Genomic DNA, 21758 nt, shown 5'->3' with positions numbered 1-21758 from the left:
AGGAAACACCATGATCAAAAGGCAAGTTGGAAAGGAAAGAGTTTATTTGGATTACACTTCCATATTATTGTTCATCGTGGAAGGAAGTCAGGACAGGAACTCAAACAGGCAGAGACCTGGAGGCAGGAGCTGATGCAGAGGCCATGGAGGGGTTGCTTGTTGGCTTTGCTTCCCCTGGCTTGCTCAGCCTGCTTTCTTATAGAATCTAGGATCACCAGTCCAGGGATGGCACCACCCACAATGGGCTGGGCCCTCCCCCATCAGTCACTAATTAAAAAATGCCCTACAGGCTTGCCTACAGCCTGATTTTATGGAGGCATTTTCTCAATCCAGGTTTCCTCCTCTCAGATGACTTTAGCATCTGTCAAGTTGACATAAAACTAGCCAGCACAGTATACCGGGCAACTGCTCTGTAACTGAGCTTCATCCCTGCTCTACTTTTACTTTGTAGCCCAGGCTGGCCTAGAACTTACTCGACCGCCCAGGCGGCCTCAAATCCACACTCCTCCTGCCTTGGCCTCTTGAGAACCTGATGGACAGGTCTTCGTCATCAGACCTGGCTTGCAGGGCCATCCAAAAAGTCCAGTCAGGACCATGTCTGAGCATCACACAGCGGGTCTCAGGTGGGGTGAGAAGTCAGGTTCTTTTGCAGCAGAGGGAAGGGTGAGCCTGGCCCTCTCTGGCTCCTGGCAGTTGTGCCCAGCCCTATCCTTCCGTCCGTGTCCGCCCCTCCTGCCCTATTGTCTTCTGCCTCCCTGGTACCCAGCGACCTTACTCGGCCACCATGTTCTGGAACAGTATTCTCACATTTTTCTTCCAAGACGGGCTCAAACATAAACAGCCCCGGACGGTGGGCATCCGGACTCCGGGTCCCATCGGCTCTATCCGGCATTCGTCATTTCCCCAGAGAGGGTGGAGGGCGAGCGGCGCAGCTTAAGCCAGACATTCACGTGTCTGAGGGGCGGTGAGGGCAAAGGAGCATCTCTGGGGCTCAGCCTGCTGGTCACATGACCCTCCCCTCTTACTTCAAAACTTAGGCCTCTGAAGCCAGCTCTATCTTACTTCACAGAAAGTTTACAGCTCGAAGGTGAAGTCCTGGCTGAGCCTTCACAGCCCTGTTACTGTCTTTGGCTGCCACTAGGGCAGAGAAACCACTGGTCCCTTGGGCAGCTTTTCTCAGGTTTGGGTGGACCCGTGTCATTGTATACTTGAAGCAGAGCAAGGTGGGCTGGATCTCCCTGCTCAGTGGATACCAGTTGGTAGGCATCTTTCCAAAGAGCCCTATTGGTGCCTCAGCCCCTTGAAGTTCCAACCTGACTCGATAGAGACCTGCGCTTTAGTTGCAGGCCAGCATCTGCTGTGTGATTTGGGACAATGTCTTGGTACCTAAACCTGCTGGCTTCCAACTTTTAAAAGTTGGCTGGCTCACAAGGGTACAATGGCACATATCTGTGGGATCAGCCACTTAGGAGCTGACATAGAAGAATTGCATAGGCCCAGGGGCTCAGGGATAGCCTGGGTAACAGAGAGACCAATCTCAATCTCTTCTGTTTCATTTTGAACACTCATGAAATGTGTGCATGCATGTGTGTATGCCTACGTGCATGTGTACATGCCTGTGTGCATGTGTACATACATATGTATGTCATGTCCCTGTGCACACACCTATGTGTGTCTGTGTACACATGTGCACATTGGCATGCATGTGTATGTGTGAGTATGTGTATTTGTATGTTTGTGGAGGATATGTTTGTGTATGAGCAGAGGCTTGTGCATACATGTGCACATACCTGTGTGTGGCATACGAGTGAAAGTAAAACCCGGGTGAAACTTAGGGGTTCTCACTTTTCACCCCAAAGACTGCCAGCCCTGAAGATCAGTAGGCAGGTGCTGGAGGACCCCATTCACCTAGCGGGTGGGGTGGTCTGTTGCCTCACCATCCATCACTGCTGAGTGTCAGCGTGCCTCAGCAAGAGATAGCGGAGGAAAAATGACCTGAGCCCGTGGTGCATTTATCTGGCCCAGAGCCTGTGAGCCCTGTCAAGTGGGGGCAGCCCATTTGTCAAAGTGTAACTGGCCGCTGCTTGCCAGGCCTCATGGCACCGGTGCTCCTCCCCTGGGCTGCCATGTCCTGGAATCTGCCACCAGAGAGTCCTTTCCTTTGTGGTCTCTTCGTTAAGAAACACTGCCATGCAGAACAGAAGCCCGTGGTTGACAGGATGGCCATGTTTCCTGGTCCACACTCCTAGCCCTCTGCGAAGTGGGATGTGCTGTGTGAAATTCTGTAACTGTACACAGTAATGTCAGGTTCTCTCTCTCCTTCCTCTGAGGTAGACTATGGAGCCCATGTTGGCCTCAAACTCACAACCCTTCCTGCCTCAGCTCCCTAATCATACACTACCACATCTGGCTATTGATGCTTTTCTATTTTTAATTTTTGGTGGACAGACTCTCATCCTGTAGTCCAGGATTGCTTGGAATGTGACACGTAGCCCTGATTGGCCCCGAGCTTGTGGTCTTCCTGCCTCAGCCTCCCAAGTGCTTTGGCTACAAGCAGGCTCACTGTGCCTGCTAGCTATGCCCTCGTTACAGCTGACCAAACGCAGGCAGTGGGGAGTGTGGTCAGCATTCTCATCGTGAACGTTTTATGTCCAAGTAGCATTTGGCATCATGTCAAAGCTGGGATGATCGCAGAGAGGGCCCAACCTAGCTGCATGTAGGGCCCACAAGCCTCTATGGGTCGGGCCACAGACTCAGCAGATCTTTAAAGGCAGGCACAGCTGGAAACAAAGCTAGGCAGAGGACAGGTGGGGCTATCCAGTGGATGGATGATTACCAGGAGATATGACTTCCCCGAGTGTCTGGCGGGGAAGCTGGGGATGGCGGGCTGAGGATGTCTGTGTGCTCAGAGGCCTCAGGCCGACTTCCTTGCACCCACTAAGGTCCTTGTTGTGCTTTCGAGGGTCCCCAGGAACTTCAGTGACCTCTCCCTAGCACTTGCCCGGGGTATCTTTTGGGTATATGTGATTGCTGCCTATGGGACGAGCCCTCCTTCAGTCTCCACACACACTGGCCTGCCGTCTGCCTCTGGGCTCTCTGGGAAAGGGTTTAGCATTCCCCTGCCCCACCCCATGCTCTGCTTTTTTTCCATAGGCATCAAGGGCTGTCAGTCCTGCCCCACTGACTTGACCCCAGGATAGCCGCCACTATCAGCCCATCTCTTCAGCCTGTGCTCCAATCCAGCCAATGACATCAGAGGTTATCAGTGACAGACGGTAGTTCTCCCAGGCAGCAGGGTCATAGGTCAGTGGCCACCAGAGCCCCATGTGGAATGGATTAAGTCTCTGCCACGCCTGGGTGGCAGGCAGCTCCAGGGAGAACCCGGGTCACCATGGAAGTCACTTGTATGAATGCAGGGCTCAGAGCTGTAAGACTGAACAAATTTCCAGTGGAAAGTGAGCGGGCTTTGTCCTGGGAGAGGGTGGGTCCCGGCAGGGAAATGTGTCTAGGTGGGTGCTTTGGTCTCTGTGCCTGTGACTTTGGGTGCAAAGGGGAGGAGCAAAGGCTATCTGCGGTTCATGGGCATCGGGGTGGAAAACAGGGTGTGAGGGATGGATGGGCTGAGAGGCCCCGCTCCTGGCAAAGGATTCCCGGACTGGATGTCAGGAAACCAAAGACTTCCAGAAACGGAGTGAGCCTTCCAGAATGCACAGCCAGGACATCTAGAAAGAAGCTTCTTCATGCCAGTAGCACTGTCTATTTTCTGGCTGGTAAGAGGCCCCAAAGTTGTAATCACTCACTCAGGAAGCATTTATTGGGCACCTGCTGTGTGCTGGACCCTGTTCTGGGAAAGACACACTGGTGGGAAAAAGGAAAACAACCAACAGCAAAAGTCCAGCAGTCAAAACCCTCTGTTCCATGGGGCCACACCGCAGGGTGTTCAGAGGTGGGGCCGAATGTGCCACCAGGCAGCAGGCCTGGGAGGAGACCAGGGGTGTGGCACAACCCAGCTGGTGGGGAGGTGGGCAGTCCCTGCTAGGTCATGCAGGCATGGATGCAGTCACTGGGACACTGTTCCAGTCTGTCCTCAGCTGAGCTCACCCTCCTTCCTTCCTGACCTGCCTGGTCTGCGGATACGCAGCTTGAATCAAGAACGTAGAGTTGGGGCTGTTCGGCTAACTTCTTTGGCCCTGGTGATGGTTTCTGGAAGCAACTGGGCATTTCTAGACTGTAGCAGCCATGTCTGGTGGCATCTGTCAGAGTGGACTGGGGCTTTTCCTTGGAGAGCATGCCAGTTTACAAACCTGAGAATGGAGAGCTGGGCTTTGAAGGTGGAGAGGAGGAGAGGAGGAAGAAGAAGGGGGATAAGGAGGAAGAGGATAAGGAAAAGGATTGGGTGTGGAGGACGAGGTGCAGGAGGACGAGGAAGCAGGGAGGAGAGGAGGAGGGGAGGAGGGGAGGAGGAGGAGGGGAGGAGGCAGGGACTTGGGATGAAGGCATCGATGGGAGATGGTAGTGTTGGGTCTGTGGCTCTCCTCAGAGGGATTTGCCGAAAGGCTGGAGAGGTGATGGTGACACCAGGGTGTGAAAAAAGGCTGCAGCTGAGTGGAGTTCACCATGCGTGTCCAGTGCCAGATGGAGCAGGGTCACACAGGGCCTCAGTACATGTGGGGACTCAGGACACATGCGGACTCAGGACAAACAGGAGCTCAGGACACACAGGGCTCAAGATACACAGAGACCCAGGACACACAGTGACACAGGGCACACAGTGACACAGGACACACAGAGACCCAGGACACACAGTGACTCAGGACACACAGAGACTCAGGACACACAGAGACTCAGGACACACAGAGACTCAGGACACACAGAGACCCAGGACACACAGTGACACAGGGCACACAGTGACTCAGGACACACAGTGACACAGGACACACAGAGACCCAGGACACACAGTGACACAGGGCACACAGTGACTCAGGACACACAGTGACACAGGACACACAGAGACTCAGGACACACAGTGACACAGGGCACACAGTGACACAGGACACAGAGACTCAGGACACACAGAGACTCAGGACACAGAGGCTCAGGTAAGTGGGTACATGCTCCCCATGAGGTTCTGAGGAGTGTCTTCCAGCCTCCTCCAGCTTCTGTATGCTCTGGGTGTCACTGGCTGGTGACTTTCTGACTCCAGGCTCTACTCATATTCACTTGGTTTCTTTTCTATTACTTACAAGGATGCCAAGGTGTCCTTATATTAGACTTGGGGTAGACACTCTGATCCAGGGCAACCTCCTCAATATCTTTAATCACATCAGCAGAACCCTTTGTCTAAATGAGGGACACAGAGGTTCTACTTACATGATTTTGTTGATGTCTGAGCTCTTATATCTTGTATGTCTAGTGGATTCTAGGTCTTTGTGGCTGAGAGACTTTGATAAGTTATGTAACTCACTGGGCCTCAGGCCGGCTTTCCCGTTCACTAGACTGAACCATTGACCTTGGAAAACCTGAGGTTATGGTGGGGATGAAGTTGCCATGAGCCTCGGGTCCCTGCAGCCTGGCCATTAGGCCACCAGCGTACTAAGAGCTGACACTTAGGATACACGTGTTGTTTGTTGGGTCTCAGGTTAAACCTTTAGTCCTTTCTCATTGCCACTGGGAGATGTGTGATATGACTTTCACTTGACAAGAGAAAAGCAGGACAGAGACAGCCAGGGCATTACTTGTAGTCTCACAGGTGTCAAGGAGGCCCCTTCATCATGGGTGATGTGGGCTGCTGATGTGTGGCTCTCTGCTGGGGAGATGTGAACGAACCCTATTCACCTAGAGAGTGTTTTGCTGAAGTACCGCAGGACAAAAAACCGACCCCACCCACATCCAGCTCCACAAACTGGTACACTTATTGGGGTCACCCACAGGAGCATGGGGGAAGGGTCACTCGAGGCACATGGATGAGGAGTTGCCTGTAGGAGCATGGATGACTCAAGCCCACCCCAGCACAAGTGACAGATCGTTAAACCGCATCCTTGGGACACCTGTACACCTTGCAGCGAGCCCCACTGAAGAATCTTCTCTTCCCAGGAATCATCTAGTACTCACACATCCCTGGAGGGGCTGCTCCTCAGCCTCGTCAGTCACTCAGCTTCCTGTTTCTTATGAACTTCCCTTTCTCTCCCTCCTCCTGTCTCTCCTCCTTTCTCCACTTTCCTTCCCCTTCTTCCTCATCCCTTCTCTCCTTCCTTGCCCTGTTCCCTTCCCATCCTTCCTGTTTACTCCTCCCTCCAGGAGGGAGCACTTTTGTTCAGTTCTAAGAAAACAGCTCCTAATCCTGACATAGCGCCCAGCAGGAAGCATCTGACTGTGACCAGCGAGTCAGGAGGTGTCTTCCATCACAGTGAGGACACTCGTGTCATCACCAGCGTCCAGCATTGTGCTAGAATAGTGTTTTCTGTGCAATGAATTTCTCTTATTATTGTTGTAGCTTTTGTTTTCATGCCACTGGCAGATAACCTTTATCAGCAGACTCAGCTTTCCACACGCAGCCCATTCCAGGGCAGAGCCAGCTCATCTTGGCCCACAGCTGGTGTGCCTATCCTCTTTTAAATAAAGTTTTATTGACACAGACATATTCATCTGCTGACAAGTTGTTTGGGCTGGCTTACTACTGCAAGGGCAGAGTGAATGAGCTTCAGTAGGGATCTTGTGTGAAGCTGCATCTTGACAGGATTCAAATCACCATGGAAACAAACCAGTGGGTCTGTCTGTGAGGGAGTCTCTAGGTTAACTGAGGTTGGAGGACCCACCCTGAGTATGAGCAGCATCATCCTCTGGGCTGTGGTTCTAGACGGAATAAAATGGACAAAGTGAGCTGAGCTCTAGCATTCATCTCTCTCTGCTTTCTGACAGTCAATGCCTTGTGCCCCCGCCCCCATGACTTCTCTGCACGATGGCGGACTGTCCTCTTGATCTGTCAGTCAAAGTGAGTCATCCCTTCCTTATGCCACTTCTGTCAGGTATTTTTTCACAGTCACAAAACAAGTAACTACTATTTTATGTGTCCCCAGAGGCTGGAGTATTTACTATGTGGACTTTTGTATAAACGTTGTCTGGCAAGGCTCTCACGGTCTCTAGCCCAGTGCCCTTCCAAGACATCAGCAATTTTGGCTTTGAGAACCTTCGAGATTTTATTTTTCTTCATTAGCATATCCCCGTCTTTGTTAATGATTCAGGGATGAAAACATAATTTTGATAGTAATGATGGAAAATGTGCTTATTTAGGGGTTGGGGATTTAGCTCAGTGGTAGAGGGCTTGCCTAGCAACTTGAGGCCCCGAGTTCAGTCCTCAGTTCTGAAAAAAAATGCTATTTTAAAAATTTGTGAATTAAGCTGGGCAGTGGTGGCGCACGCCTTTAATCCCAGCACTCCGGAGGCAGAGGCAGGTGGATCTCTATGAGTTTGAGGCCAGCCTGGTCCACAAAGTGAGTCCCAGGACAGCCTCCAAAGCCACAGAATAACCCAGTCTGGAAAAAAAAGTGAATTAATAAACCATAGGTAGCTTGAAAGGGGCCTTTTAGTCAACCATGATAAGGAGTCTCAAGCTTCTCTAAGGAGTGTGGGACCTTGGCAGGCTATAGGCCAGTTAGCCCTCTGTTAGCTTTTACTCCAACAAAGGGTGAAGGAAGCTAGCTCGCCAAGGGCAGCTGAGAGGAGGCCAGGCCGGCGGCGTGGGGGTTCGGGAAGCGAGGCCCATCTGGTTTGTGTTAGGTTTATAAGGTTGATGGCAAATAAGGGTATTAGAGCTAATTTACTTATTTAGAGAAAGACGACTCAGTCCCAGAATCTGTGACTGGGGAGGATTGGGCTCCGTCTCCTAGCTTTCAGGAGTGCCTCTCAGGAGGAGGGGCCTGCCCGGCCCAGGCCCTGGTGCAAAGATGTGGATCATTTTAAAAATAGCCCTGTTAGCATGTGGGGCCAACTACCCCCTCCTCCTACCTCCTCTGGCCAGAAGCACTCTTACCAAGACTTTGTCCTTCATCCCCTGGGATACTGGTTGTCGCCATAGTCTGGGAATGCAGGTAGTATATAGAACATGACCAAAGGGGTCAGCATGGCCACGTCCTTGGCTCTCTGGATACCAAGGGTCCTGGATGTCCCCTGTGACTCTGTGTTATGGCCTTCATGGACCTACCGTTAGCTGAAACTTCATATCTAAGCAACCAAAGCTGAGTCCCAAGCCATCTCCTGGGATTCATGGAGACTTCTGCGCAGTCTCCATCATTAGACCCAAGGATTTGGTTCCAGACTGTATCTCTAGGCAGAGACCAGGATCCCTGTGGCTGGGTTTTATGGGCAGAGTTGGGGCTTGAGAATGACAATAGGCTTAACTCTCTTGTTTGCTAAAGCTGACCTTGGTGAGCTTCATGTCCCCCTACCTGTGAGATGCTGAGAGGGCACATCTGCTGAGGAGGTGAGGAAGAGCAAACAGATGTGTGTGAAAAGTCAGGTAGCTTAGCTTCATTTAAAAATTTTTAAACATTGATTTATTTAGTGTGTGCGCACATGTGAGCATGAGCATGTGTGAATGTATGTGTATGTGTGTGAGTGTATGTGTGTGTATATGTGTTGCTTGAGCACGTGTGTCTGTGTATGTGTTGCTTGAGCACGTGTGTGTATGTGTTGCTTGAGCACGTGTGTGTGTGTATATGTGTTGCTTGAGCACGTGTGTGTGTGTGTGTGTGTGTGTGTGTGTGTGTGTGTGTACGTGTGTATTGGTCTGAGGCCAGCTCTCAGAAGTCTGCTCTCTCCTTCCACCACAGAGGTCCCAGGGACTGAACTCAGATTGTCAGACTCGATGGATAACATTTTTACCCACTGAGCCATCTCCCTGGCCCAGGTCGAGAAGCTTTTTACAGAGACCAAATGAGAGACATATGGCAGTTGGTTAATGCTGTCTGCATTGCCCACATAGGGAAGTACAACAATCAATTAGTGGTGTCTACCTGAGCTTGGTAGGTGGCCTACAGAAATTGATTAGTACTGTCTGCGTGGATATGGGTGTAGAGGACTTTTATTGCCTGGTGAGCGTCCACAGGCTACTCAGGACTTCACCTGCTCTTTACGTATTTACTCATCTCCCTGGGCTCCCCACACACTTCTCCGTCTAGATCAGAAGTTGATCATCATTATTGAAGTGTGGGGGGGGTATCTATCTGCATCTTTCAGCTTCACTTGAACTTAGCAATCTATTTTCTTTATAGTCCTACTGAAAAACTTCCTCACTCTGCCATTTTAGGTAAAGTCTAACTGACGGAACCCCCAGGGAGAATCCCCGGTGATTTAGTGTGCTTCCCCAGGAACAGCCTGCACCTTGGTTCTATTATATCAGTCCAACTCATTCCCCTTGCTGACTTTGAGATCTATGGTATTCATGTTTTTAGTTCTTCTGTTTAAATGAGATTCATTTTGGCCCAATCATAAAAGGAATGGATCTCCATGATAAAAGATAAGCAAAATGTTAACTAAAACGGCACAAAGGATTAAATTTACACATGTGAAATCCTATAATTAGACACTATTCATCTTTAATACTTTGACTCTATTCTCACTTCCCATTTAAGTTTATAAAAGACCTAATCAACTCTCTTATGACTTCAGGGTGCCCTTTCCCTAGGAGCTCGGACATGACTGGATCCGGGTACTTGAATGGGATAGCAAGAGTAGGCTTCTCTCTCTTCTCTGGGCTAGGCCCTGTTCTAGGTTAGTTTCATGTCAGGAAGTGAGTGGTTCCCCTGGTTCTGGTCCTTGAAACAACAGTAGACAAACTCTTCAGGCAGAAGACCAGTGAGCTGAGAGGAAGAGAACATTCCAGAGCGCAGGAGGCCTGAGTGGGAGGTTATGGCCTACGATGGATGGTATGAGAGCCCCACAGGAATACTGGAAGTTTTTGTATAGACAAGTAGAAGCTAGGTGGGCAAGTGTTCAGTTTTGTAACCTCCTCCACTGTCATTTCTGTCATGGCAAGACTTTTGAGGAGCACCTTAGCCACGTCCAGATGACTCTAGCTCCTATATGCAAGGTCTGCTCACTTCAGGGAGCTAGCTAGCTCCAGTGACCAACAGCTATGCCTCTATGAACATGCCTGGGTTCCCTCCTTCTTGAGCCTCCATCCCTCCTCCCAGTTGAGGCTGCCCTGAGTGTGAGCACATTGTGTGGTTTATTTGTCTGTGCAACTCTACTACCCGGCACAGAGCTGGTACTCATTAAGTGTTATATGTTTGGATACATGGTGGAGAGATGAATGAATGGATGCTTGCTTGAATTACTGGCTGGAAGGATGGAAAGGTAGATATATGAATGCATGGAAGAATAGATGCATGGATGTACAAGTAAATGGACAGATGGATGAGTGGATGACCAAGTAAGTAAGTAGCTGGTTGAGTAGAGAAATGAATAGAGAGGTGGGTACGTGAATGAATGGATGAGTGGATGGGTGGTTAGGTAGATTGATGAATGGATGGATGCAAGGGCAGATGGATGGCTGGATGGACAAACTGATGTACATACAGATGAATGCATGGTTGAGTAAACTGGTGAATGGTTGGGCAGAAATGGATAAAAGGGAAGATGGATGGATGGAAAATTGGTGAATGTATGGGTAAATGAATGAGTAGGTGAATGAATGGATGGTTTGTTGACTGGTGAGTGGATAGGTAGGAAGACAGATGATGGATGGGTACAAGGATGAATGGACAGATGAGCAGATGGATGGATAGGTGGGTGGGTGGATGGGTGGATGGGTGGATGTGCAGATGGATGGATGGATGGACGGATGGACGGATGGGGGCATTGGAGAATGGACGAGTAGATGTATGGGTAGGTGGATAGATGGACAAATTGATAAATGGATATATGGGCAGGTGGGTTGGCTGACAGGCTGGCTAGGAGATGGGTAAAGTACTGAGAAATGAAAGGAATGTGATCTGAAGACTGAGTCGCATGCCTGTTGACAGCATCTTTATGCCACATTGCCAGGTTTAAACCCATCTCTGCCCCTCTGTACTAGCTTGTCAACTTTGAATAAGTATTTAGCCTCCCTGGGACTTGGTTGTTTGATCAACAAGTATGGACACTGCAGAAATCACCTCAGAGAGTGCTGGGTCACTAACTCAAGTCGTTGTATACCAAACAAGTTAGCAGAGCACTAGCCATTGCCCTAGCTCAGAAACACTGACTTACCCTGTCTTCTGCTTTTCCTTGTTTTTCACTAAATATTTGTTGTTGTGTGTGTGTGCAATGTGTGTGTGTGCACGCACACACACATTGCACACACACACATTTCACACACACACACCAGTGAATGCTCATGTTCAGACTAGAGCAAGATATCAGATATCCTCCTCTACCGCTCTCCTTATTGCTTTGAGATGGGGTCTCTCACTGAACCAGAGTCTGCTGCTTTGGCTAGGCTGGCTAGCCAGAGAGCGCCTTCTATTTGCCTGTTGTTGCCCCTGAAGCTGGAGTTACAGACAAAGTAGCTATGGCTGGCTTTTTACACAGGTGCTGGGCATTCTAACTCAGACTCTCAGTCTCATAGAATACGCTTCCTCACACTCTGAGCCATCTCCCAGCCCTCATTTTCCACCAGACATTTATCAAGCAGCCGGTGCTGTGTTGGCAGGTGCCTCTCACGTACCAGGGACAAAGTGGGACTGAGAATCATGCTTCTCCCAGGAACCTTTTATGGAATGCGTTTCCTCTTCTGCTTTTTACAGTACTTGTTACAGTTTCCACGCATTTTATCATGCCTGTATTTAATGCCAGTGTTTACTTTTTAATGAGTCCCTCCCTCCCATTACTGGACTGTGCCGTCTGGCAAAGTGAAGGCCTTAGTGCTCTGCTCACAGCTGGATATCAAAGACAAACACAAATGACTATTCCCCTTCCAGTGGCTCCGGCCAAAATCCTGGGCTCTGTCTCATTTCTCTTCTTCGCACGCCACATCCAGGCTGTTTAGATCCTGCCGGTGAACTCCAGGTCCAGCTGCCTCTCCTGCGCTCCCACAGCCCCTTGTGCCTCGGCCCATGTCTCTTTGAGTCTCCTATTAACTACCTGGCCTTCCTGCTTCTGACCTTACCCTGTGGCTTCTCCCGGGTGCTAGCAAGCGCTCAGAACATACTGCTGCCCCCCCCCCCAACGCTGGCAGCCACCAGGGACAGTGAGAGCCAGGAAGGAGCCTCCTCGGGGTTTCTGAGGGGAGTTAAGCTCGCAGACTCAGGCTGTCAGACTCTTGGCCTCCGGGACTGCTACAGGGATACATCGCCCTCGTTTTAAGCCATAGCATTTGTGGACAGGGCTTTGCTCCAGTGGCTCCATGAAGAACACTGGCTGTGAGTTTCCAAAGCCAGCATGGGTTTGGGTAGGTGCTTGTGGCTGTTGCTGGGGACAAGGCTCCCCTGAGGACCTGGGGCCATAGCCTAGCAGCTGAGGCCACTAGTTACAGGATCTCTGAGCTATGCATGGCCAGGAGACATAGCAGCCTGGAAACATCTGGGATCTTTACACTGTGTCCTGGTTTATAGACCTAAGATAGATGGGAGCTTGTGACAGGTTGGTGTCTCACATGTGTTTTGTGACACAATTACTGGGGGAGGTGTGAATAAATCCTAGACAAGAAATTGATAACAGACCAAAGAAATTATACCAGTAAGGTTCAACTTGGTGAACTAATGAATTTATTGGGGTGACTTACAGGAGTAGGGGTGAAGGGTGACTTACGTGAGCATGGATGACTCAAGGGTAGTTGAGTCACTAAAGCCCACTCTAGCATGGGTAGTGACTCTCAAATGAGCTCTCTGTATGACTTGCTGCCACTTGGGTCTAGAGTCTTGTCCACGGCAGTCCGCACTGCTTATAACCTCAGGGAGGGAGGAGCCTTGGGAATCTGTGCGTTTTCGGTATGTCCTGAGACTTCTGCATTGTTCATTTCCTGAGTCTTAAAGAGCCTCCCTCCAGGATAGGGTTTTTCAATTTGCAGAAAATTGCCACCTCAGGGGGTTCTGTGTATCTGCTGGGAGAGAGGGGGTGGTGGGAGAGGGTGGGAGGGAGTGGGGGACAGAGAGAGAGAGAGAGAGAGAGAGAGAGAGAGAGAGAGAGAGAGAGAGAGAGAGAGAGAGAGAGAGAACACTTACCCACTTGCCTGACCTTGTAGAGGCTTTGGGACTCCCCTCCTGCTGCAGGAAGGGACACAGCTAGGATTTAGCTGGGGGGCAGCACTGTCTTCATGAGCAGCAACAGGGACTTGCCCCAGCTTCCTGTTAAGTACTTTCTGTGTCTTTCCTTTCCCTCCTCTCAGAGCAGCAAAGAGGTAGGGCAGCCATTGTCATAGTTAGGGTTTCTATTGCTGGGATGAAACACCATAACCAAAAACAACTTAGGAAGGAAAGGGCTCATTTCATCTTATACTTCTAGGTCACACTCTATCCCTGAAGGAACTCGGGACAGGAACTCAAGCAGGGCAGGAACCTAGAGACAGGAACTGAAGCAGAAGCATGAAGGAGTCCTGCTTACTGGTTTGCTCCTTCTGGGTTGCTTAGACTGCTTTCTTTTTTAAAAGATTTATTTGTTTTTAAATTTCATCTTACATTTCAACCAAAGTTCTCCCTCCCACCCCTTCTCCTTTCCCCCCTCACCTCCCTCCCAGCACACCCCGTATCTACTCCTCCCAACAGATAAGGACTCCCATGGGGAGTCAACACAAATTGGCACATTAGGTTGGGGCAGGACCAAGCCCCTGCCCCCTGTGTTAAGTTTGAGCATGGCATTTCCTCATAGGGAATGAACTCTAACAAGCTAGCTCATGCACTAGGGATAGATCCTGGTCCTGCTGCCAGGGGCTCCTCAGATAGACAGCTACACAACTGTCTCCCGAATATGGAGGGCCCAGTTTGGATCTATGGAGGCTCCAAATCAGTCAGTCCGGAGTTCATGAGTTCCCATGAGCTTGGTTCAGCTGTCTCTGTGGATTTCTCCATCATCATCTTCATCTCCCTTGCTCATATTTTCCTCCTCCCTCTCTTTGACTGGATTCCCAGAGTTTGGCCTGGTGCTTGGTTGTGGATCTCTGCATCTGGTTCCATCAATTGCAGGCTCTATGACAATAGTTGGGGTATTCACCAATCTGATTACAGGGGAAGGCCAATTCAGGCACTCTCTCCACTATCGCTAGACTTACGTGGGGTCCTCCTTGTGGATTCTTGGGGGTTTCCCTAGCACCAGCTTTCTCCCTAACCCCCTGGTGGCTCTCTCTATCAAGGCATTTCTTTCCTTGCTCTTCCTCTCTGTTCCCCCATTCCATTCCCTCATTTTATCATTCCCTGTCCTCTCCCCTTTACGGACTCTCTCACCCCCACTTTACCTGGGAGATCTCATCTAATTCCCCTTCACAGAATTAACCATGTCTGCCTCTTAGGGTCCTCCTTGTTACCTAACTTTTCTGGAGCTGTGGATTGTAGTCTGGTTATTGTTTGCTTTATATCTACTATCCACTTATGAGTGAATACATACCGTGTTTGTCTTTCTGAGTCTGGATTACTTCACTTAGGATGGTTTTTTTCTAGTTCCATCCATTTGCTTGCAAATTTCGTGATGTCATTGTTTTTTTTTTTTTTTTACAGCTGAGTAATACTCCTTTGTGTAAATGTATCACATTTTCTTTATCCATTCTTCAGTTGAGGAGAATCTATGTTGTTTCCAGATTCTGGCTATTATGCTGCTATGAACATTGCTGAGCAAGTGTCCTTGTGGTATGATTGAGTATCCTTTGAGTATATCCCCAAGAGTGATATTGTTGGGTCTTGTGGTAGATTGATTCCCATTTTTCTGTGAAATTGCCATACTTATTTCTGAAATGGCTGTACAAGTTTGCACTCCCACCAGCAGTGGAGGAATGTTCGCCTGGCTCTACCTTCTTCCCAGCATACGCTGTCCTCAGTATTTTTTATCTTAGCCATTCAAAAGGTGTAAGATATCTCAGTCATTTTGGTTTGCGTTTCTCTGATGATGAAGGATGTTGAGCAATTCCTTACATGTCTTTCAGCCATTTGAGTTTCTTCTGTTGAGAATTCTCTGTTTCTTTTCCCATTCTGTAGGCTGCTGTTTTGTCTTGTTGACCATGTCCTTTGCCTTACAGAAGCTTTTCAGTTTCAGGAGGTTCCATTTATTGATTGTTGCTTTCAGTGTCCTTGCTATTGGTGTTATATTTAGGAAGTGGTCTCCTGTGCCAGTGCATTCAAGGCTACTTTCCACCTTTGCTTCTATCAGGTTCAATGTAACTGGATTTGTGTTGAGATCCTTGATCCACTTGGATTTGAGTTTTTTGCATGGTGATAGATATGGATCTATTTGCAGTCTTCTGCATCTTGACATCCAGTTATACCAGCACCATTTGTTAAAGATGCTTTCCTTTTTCCATCATGCCTTTTTGGCTTTCTTTATTTTACAGGATTATTTTAGCTATTCTGGTTTTCTTTGTTTTTCCATATAAAGTTCAAGGTCTGTGAAGAATTGCGTTGGGATTTTGATGGGGATTGCACTGAATCTGTAGATTGCTTTTGGTGAGACTGCCATTTTTATTATGTTGATCCTACCTATCGAAGAGGATGGGACATCTTTCCGTTTTATGATGTCTTCTTCAATTTCTTTCTTTAGACACTTAAAGTTCTTGTCACGCAAGTCTTTCCCTTGTTTGGTTAGAATTGCCCCAAGATATTTTATATTTGCGTTACTTTGCTCTCTTATACAATCCAGGATCACCGGTCTAGGGGTTGCACTGCCCACAGTGGACTGGGCCAGCTTATTTCTATCGTTAGTCTAGAAAATACACCACAGACTTGCCTACAAGCTAATATTATGGAAGCATTTTGTCAGTTTTCTTTCTTCAAGGTGTTTCTAGGTTTGCATCAAGATGGCAAAAAGCAACAGCACAGAGTCACGTAGGGAAACTGACCCTGGCTGATCTCTGCAGCCTCCATCTTGGGAAGTGCTGCTTGGAGGCCAAACCACATTCACTCAAGACCCCAGACACCAGGATCATAGAACAAGGGTACACAGAAGGTTCTGGGGGTGCAAGGTGCTGAGGTGCTGAGGAAGCTCATGGGAGTTAGGAAGAGGTTTGTGGGAGGCAGGAGAGACACAGGCATTGACAGCATAGGCATAGGCTGCAGAGGAAGCTTGCTGGGTTGGTTGGGTGGAGTCTGAACCTTGGTCCTGGATGCTCAGGTTACTGTAATGGAGTCCCCTGGAGCTCACTGCCCTAACAGAAAGCTGAGCTACAGATGGTGAACGCTACAGGACAAACCCAAGTTCCCAGCAGCAGTAAGTATGGGTGAGTTAGTTCAAGGGGTCTGGGGTCCATGGTGAAGAACACTAATACAGAAGGTTTGGGGGAACAAGAGGTCACATCTCATGTAGGTGTGAGTCCTGAGGAAGGACTTGCACCTTGTGGCTGAGCCTGGCTGTGTCGACAGTCCAGGGAAGACATGCTGTACCTGCTGGTGGGAAAGTGCGCTCTGGGATTTCAGCTGACCGCCTAGTCCATGGACTGTCATGTGCTAGGGGGCATTAGAGCCTTTCCAGGAGGCCCCAGGCAGCCATGCTAGCTGCAGAGCACAGCTCCTACTCAGAGCCTTCCTTTCTCATTAAGCAGAGCCACTCCCTACTCTGTGGCTTGCACACAATACTTGTCACTTAGCCCATACCCCACCCCTCCCCCAGGCCTGGGTTGTGCCTCTTCTGAGAGGAGGGCTCAGGTGCCTATGCGGCCTGGCTGCCCTCTTTCTGGCTGGCTGATTGGGCCACATCTGGATCTCATTAGCCATGGGGTCTCCACCAACAGCCAGCGCTGCCTTTATCGCCCACAGTGCAGATCTGGACAGGAGAAAAATGGCCGCTGATATGCTCCACTTCCTGGGGTGCTGCTTAAATGCAGTGCTGGAGAGTCCGGAGCAGGAGGGAGCATCAACGCCCTGCCCCACATGGATGGACAGCCTTATTGGTGCGCCCAGAGCCACAGCTCTGCAGGGCTCCTCCCCAGGGATGGCACATGCGCTGAGGAGGTGGAAGCCATCACTGGGCCCTTGGTAACATCTCGCCCCATTTTACAGCCCTCACTGCAGAAACTTTCCAGCTAACCAGAACCCACATTAAAAAAAAAGCTACACCTGGCAGTGTAAATGTGTAGCCTAGTGGGAGGCGGGGTGGGGGGGGGGGGGGTGAGGGGTGGGGGTTGGGGGGGTGACTGTGGTGGGGGAGGCAGGCAGATCCCTGGGTACTCATTGGCCAGCCAATCTAGTCAAAATGGTGAGCTCCAGATTCAGTAAGAGACCTTGTCTCCAAAACTATGGTGGAGTCTGGTGTGGTGGTACACACTTTTGATCCCAGCATTTAGCAGGCAGAGGCGGATCAATTTATGAGTTTGAGGCCAGCCTGGCCTATCTACATAGTGAGTTCCAAGGGAGCCAGGGATATGTATGTTTTTACTATGTATCTCTCTCTCTCTCTCTCTCTCTCTCTCTCTCTCTCTCTCTCTCTCTCTCTCTCTCTCTCTCTCTCTCCTTCTCCCTCTCCCTCTCCCTCTCTCTCCCTCCCTTCCTCCCTGGTTTGGCTTCTCCCCTTCTTTAAATTATTATTATTATTAAATGTACACACCTGTTTTACCTGCATGTGTGTCTATGCATGACACGCATGCCTGGTGCCTGAGGAGGCCAAAATTGGGTGTTGGATCACCTGGAACTGGAGTTAGAGATGATCGTGAGCTGCCATGAGGGTGTGAGGAACAGAACCCAGGCATTCTAGAAGAGCAGCCAGGGCTGTTAACTGCTGAGTCATCTCTCCAGCCACCCTCCATCCCTTGGGGTCAGGGGCTCAGTCATGTATCAGACTCTGTGATGCTTCTGTTGGTTTTCTCTCCCGGAGTCCAGGTACCTATAGCAGCCCAGGGCCCTCAAATGATCCCAGGGACCTCCAGAGAGTGTGGTTCTGGGAAGAGCCTGGGAGGCAGCCAGCCAAAGCTCCAGCACATCTCAAAGTGGGTCTCCAGTCCTCTGAGAAAGGCCCAGGTCCTTTGAGGGAAATTCCCACGGAAAGAATCCAAATGTGATGTTTCCTAGATGAAAGGGCATGGATGGAGTGGGGCACCCTTGGTTGGATTGTTTAGCTGCTTGTGTGCGCTCCGCGCAGTTCCATCGCCTTGCAAAATCAATCACTAGGCTTTGTGGCTGAGGCTGAGTCTACAATCTATTCAATTAGCCTGGCATGCTTTTTGGATCAGAGGAGAAAAAAAAAAGCACGCTGCTCCCTGTCTTTTTCAGTGTTCAGTGCTAACAACTCCCGTGAAAGCACGTTTTCCTCCCTCCCTCCCTCCTCCCTGCTCTGGCCACCCCAAGGCGGCCCTGCAGTTCTTACCCAAACAGAGGGGGCCTCCGCTGTGATCCTGTGTGATTTACTGCCAGTGGGATCCCTGCTCACCCCCATCCAGCATCTCATCCGGAACAGCCAACACTACCCGGACCTCTGCAGGAGTTAAAAGCCCCGCGTGGAGGTCGCGCTTCTCTGCTGAAGGTCGTGAACCGCATTTAGGGGAGGAATGAAAACACTGTCCAGCGGCAGCAAATTGGGAATTTCCTCCACGGATTTAAAAACATATTTGAGGGTCGTGACCCTCTTGGGGGTTCGTGTTTTCCTTTGCCTGCCCCACATGTGTAATTGAAGCCCACATTGAAAGCGAGGACTGGGGATCCAGGCCGCTTGCCTGCCTCTGGTTTTCTTCCTTCCTGGCGCCCCCTCTTGAGTTCCCTCTCTCCTCCTTTCCCTCTTTCTCTTCCTCCTTTCTGTCTCCTCTCTCCTCTCCTTACCTCTCTCCCCCTTTTACCCACAATCCTCTTTCCTTCCCTCCCTCCCTCTTCTTGCCCCTTCTCTCCCTCTTCTTTCTCCTCTCTGTTTCTCTTCCTTTCAGATGGGCATCCCTGCTCCCTTCTCACAGCCACTCCAGCTCCAGGCCTGCCCCACGAGACCCCAGTGAGGCTGTTGCTCAACACTTCTCCCAGCTCGGGGACCAGACCCCATCCTTCTAATGTGCAGGTCATCCAGGACCCTGCCCTCTTCCATTGGGCCCAGAGGACGCAAGAGCTTGCTGGTGGCTCTCCACTTTGCTGGCAGCGGTGACCAGTGGGCTCCCTCCTAGACACACCCCTCCTCCTCTGAGGCCACTGGTCTCTCCCTGTGATCCAAAAGTATGTTAAGGGCACAGATTCACCCCAAGGATGTAGTGTCATGGGGTTGAAATGGGACCAAGTCATGATCGATTTCCACAGCAGCAAAATGCCAGGACCATTTTGTTCTACACAGAAATTATTTCAGAGGAAACTAATTATTTTTATGTTTTGCAAACCATGGTATCTTTCTTTAAATAGAGTTACCTTTTAATCTTAGCCCTCGTAGAGTGCCCCCATCATGCCAGGCACTGGTCTCAGCATTTTACACAGATGGACATTTAAACTTTGCCAGTGGAGACACCACTGTTCTCTGCCCATTTCAAGCTGGTGGAATAGATGCAGGGAGGATGTGGGTTATGTGAGGTGTGACCTGGCAGGGTAGGGCTTTGACCTGGGTGGTGTCTGCACTGATATGTGGGGTGAACCACCTCCAGTTCACCCTGAAAAGAATAGATGATGGCTAAAGCCCCCCCCCCATGTAACTCTGAAACTCACATGAAGCAGACCTGGAATTCTGGGAAATGATGGAGAAAAGGAATCTGTGGGTGTGAGTTTGCTGTGGATGAATGCCAGCTCTGTCCCTGTCACTGTGAAATGCACATCCATGAAATGCAAGTAAAAGGGCTTGGGGCTGGGTGGCTCAGTGGGTAAAGTGCCTACTGCGCACACATTAGGACCACACTCGGCTTTTCAGTACCCACGAAAAAAGACTGCATGGAGCAGGAGGATCCTCTGAGTGCTTCGGCCAGACTGTCTGCTGGTCCATGAGCTCCTGGTTAAGTAAGAGATCCTGTCTCAAGAAAAACAATATGGATACAGAGAAACAAAGCTCTGTCCTCCACAAAAGCACACACAGGGGCACGCAACACACACACTCACACTCACACACATGCACGCACGTGCACACGCATGCACGCACACGCACACATGCTGCAGCCAGCAGAAATGTCTGTAATAATGCAAACTAGAGTGGGGTAGGGCTGAGATAGCAAGGGCCGTCGTCCTGGCAGAGCCTGGTGGTGCAGACTGCAGGCTGTCAGGCTTATGAGCAAGGCCAGGGCAGAGCCTGGGTGTCCCATGGCATCTGGGCATCCCCCAGGACTAGGGGAATACATCTATAAACAGAGTCTGAATTTTGCAGATCTTCAATGCTCTTGCCTGCAGACAAGAGCTGTCAATGTTTTGTGGTCAAAACCCCCTCTGGGGACCAGGTCAGGGACACTGACAAGGACTCGGACAGTTCATTGTGGGACCGCTATCAACGGGGAGACCCTAAAATAATAGGAGCTGTTTATGCAAATCAAGTCAGAACAAATTAGATGCAGAGTGTCTCCACCACCCAGTTGTGGAGACCACTCTCTCACAGGGATCAAATGTCACAAATCATGATGATGTTTGGTCATTTGACAATGACAAAATTAAAACTGGGTTCTGCTCATCACAGACAATGGTTAAAGTGGAGTAAGAAGTGGCAGAGGAGGACATACTCTCAGCCAGTCTAACACACCTGTCACCATCTTCCCTGTGTCCCTTCCTGTAAATGTTACTAAGATCATTCCAGGGAACAACCTTGACCCATGTAGGCACTGTGAAATGATCCCACTTCATAAAGCAACTTTAAATATGTTGACATGGCTGGCTGGGAAGCCAAGCCTTTGTTCCCCCAGCAGCGGGCCGTGGACCCTCCGTGCTTAGACCTGGCCTTGAAGTGCTGGCCACCAGGGCGGGCGGCCACCAACCTGGAAGGGTCCCGTTCCCCAGAATGGTCTCCAATGGAGCGTAAATGGCCAAATATTAGCCTGCCACGTAACAGAGGGTGAGAAAATGTCGGCCTGTTTCTTGTATTTGATGCATAAAAACTATTTAAACCTATGATTTTTTTTGACGCTGCATGTGTGGTAAGAGGAAAAGGCCTGGCTGGGGCCAGTGCCGCGTTCGATGGGGGCTCCTGCGCATAGTCCCGGCCTTTGGCGGTTGCTCGACTTCCTTTCAAATGGCCTTTCTTTCCTTTATTCTCCCTTTCATACTTTACATGTTGTGATTTCATGGAGCCCTTCCAGTCGGCCATCAACAGTTCATTTGTGCCAGGGCCTTCTGTAAACTTCGCCTGGCTCGGGCCTGACCACCCACCCTCGCAGGCTGTCTAAACAGCATTGGCGCAGACACGGTGCCGGCAGATGGATCCGGGCCAGCGGGGTGGGGGTGGTGGTGGTGGCCCCAGGCCCTGTGCACATGTGGCCTTTGCAGCTGGAGAGAGGTGGCTTTGGCTTCTTCTGCTCCCTCTCTGCAAATGATGGTCACCCTTGGCCCTTCTGAGGGTTGCCCTCACCCTCCCTGACTTGGGGCCGATCTCTGTGTTAGGGACAGTCATGTTTATGGGGACATCCTGTCTTTCACAGTATCTTAAATAGAGTACATACCCCTTTTTCCAGCCAACCCCCCCATTCCTGCTGTGACCACTGGCAATGCTCTCATGAG

The sequence above is a fragment of the Mesocricetus auratus genome, unplaced genomic scaffold (genome assembly GCF_017639785.1).
Source record: "Mesocricetus auratus isolate SY011 unplaced genomic scaffold, BCM_Maur_2.0 Super-Scaffold_6723, whole genome shotgun sequence".
Lineage (NCBI taxonomy): Eukaryota > Metazoa > Chordata > Mammalia > Rodentia > Cricetidae > Mesocricetus > Mesocricetus auratus.
The sequence above is the reverse complement of the archived record's forward strand: the minus strand, read 5'-3'. Positions refer to the sequence as shown.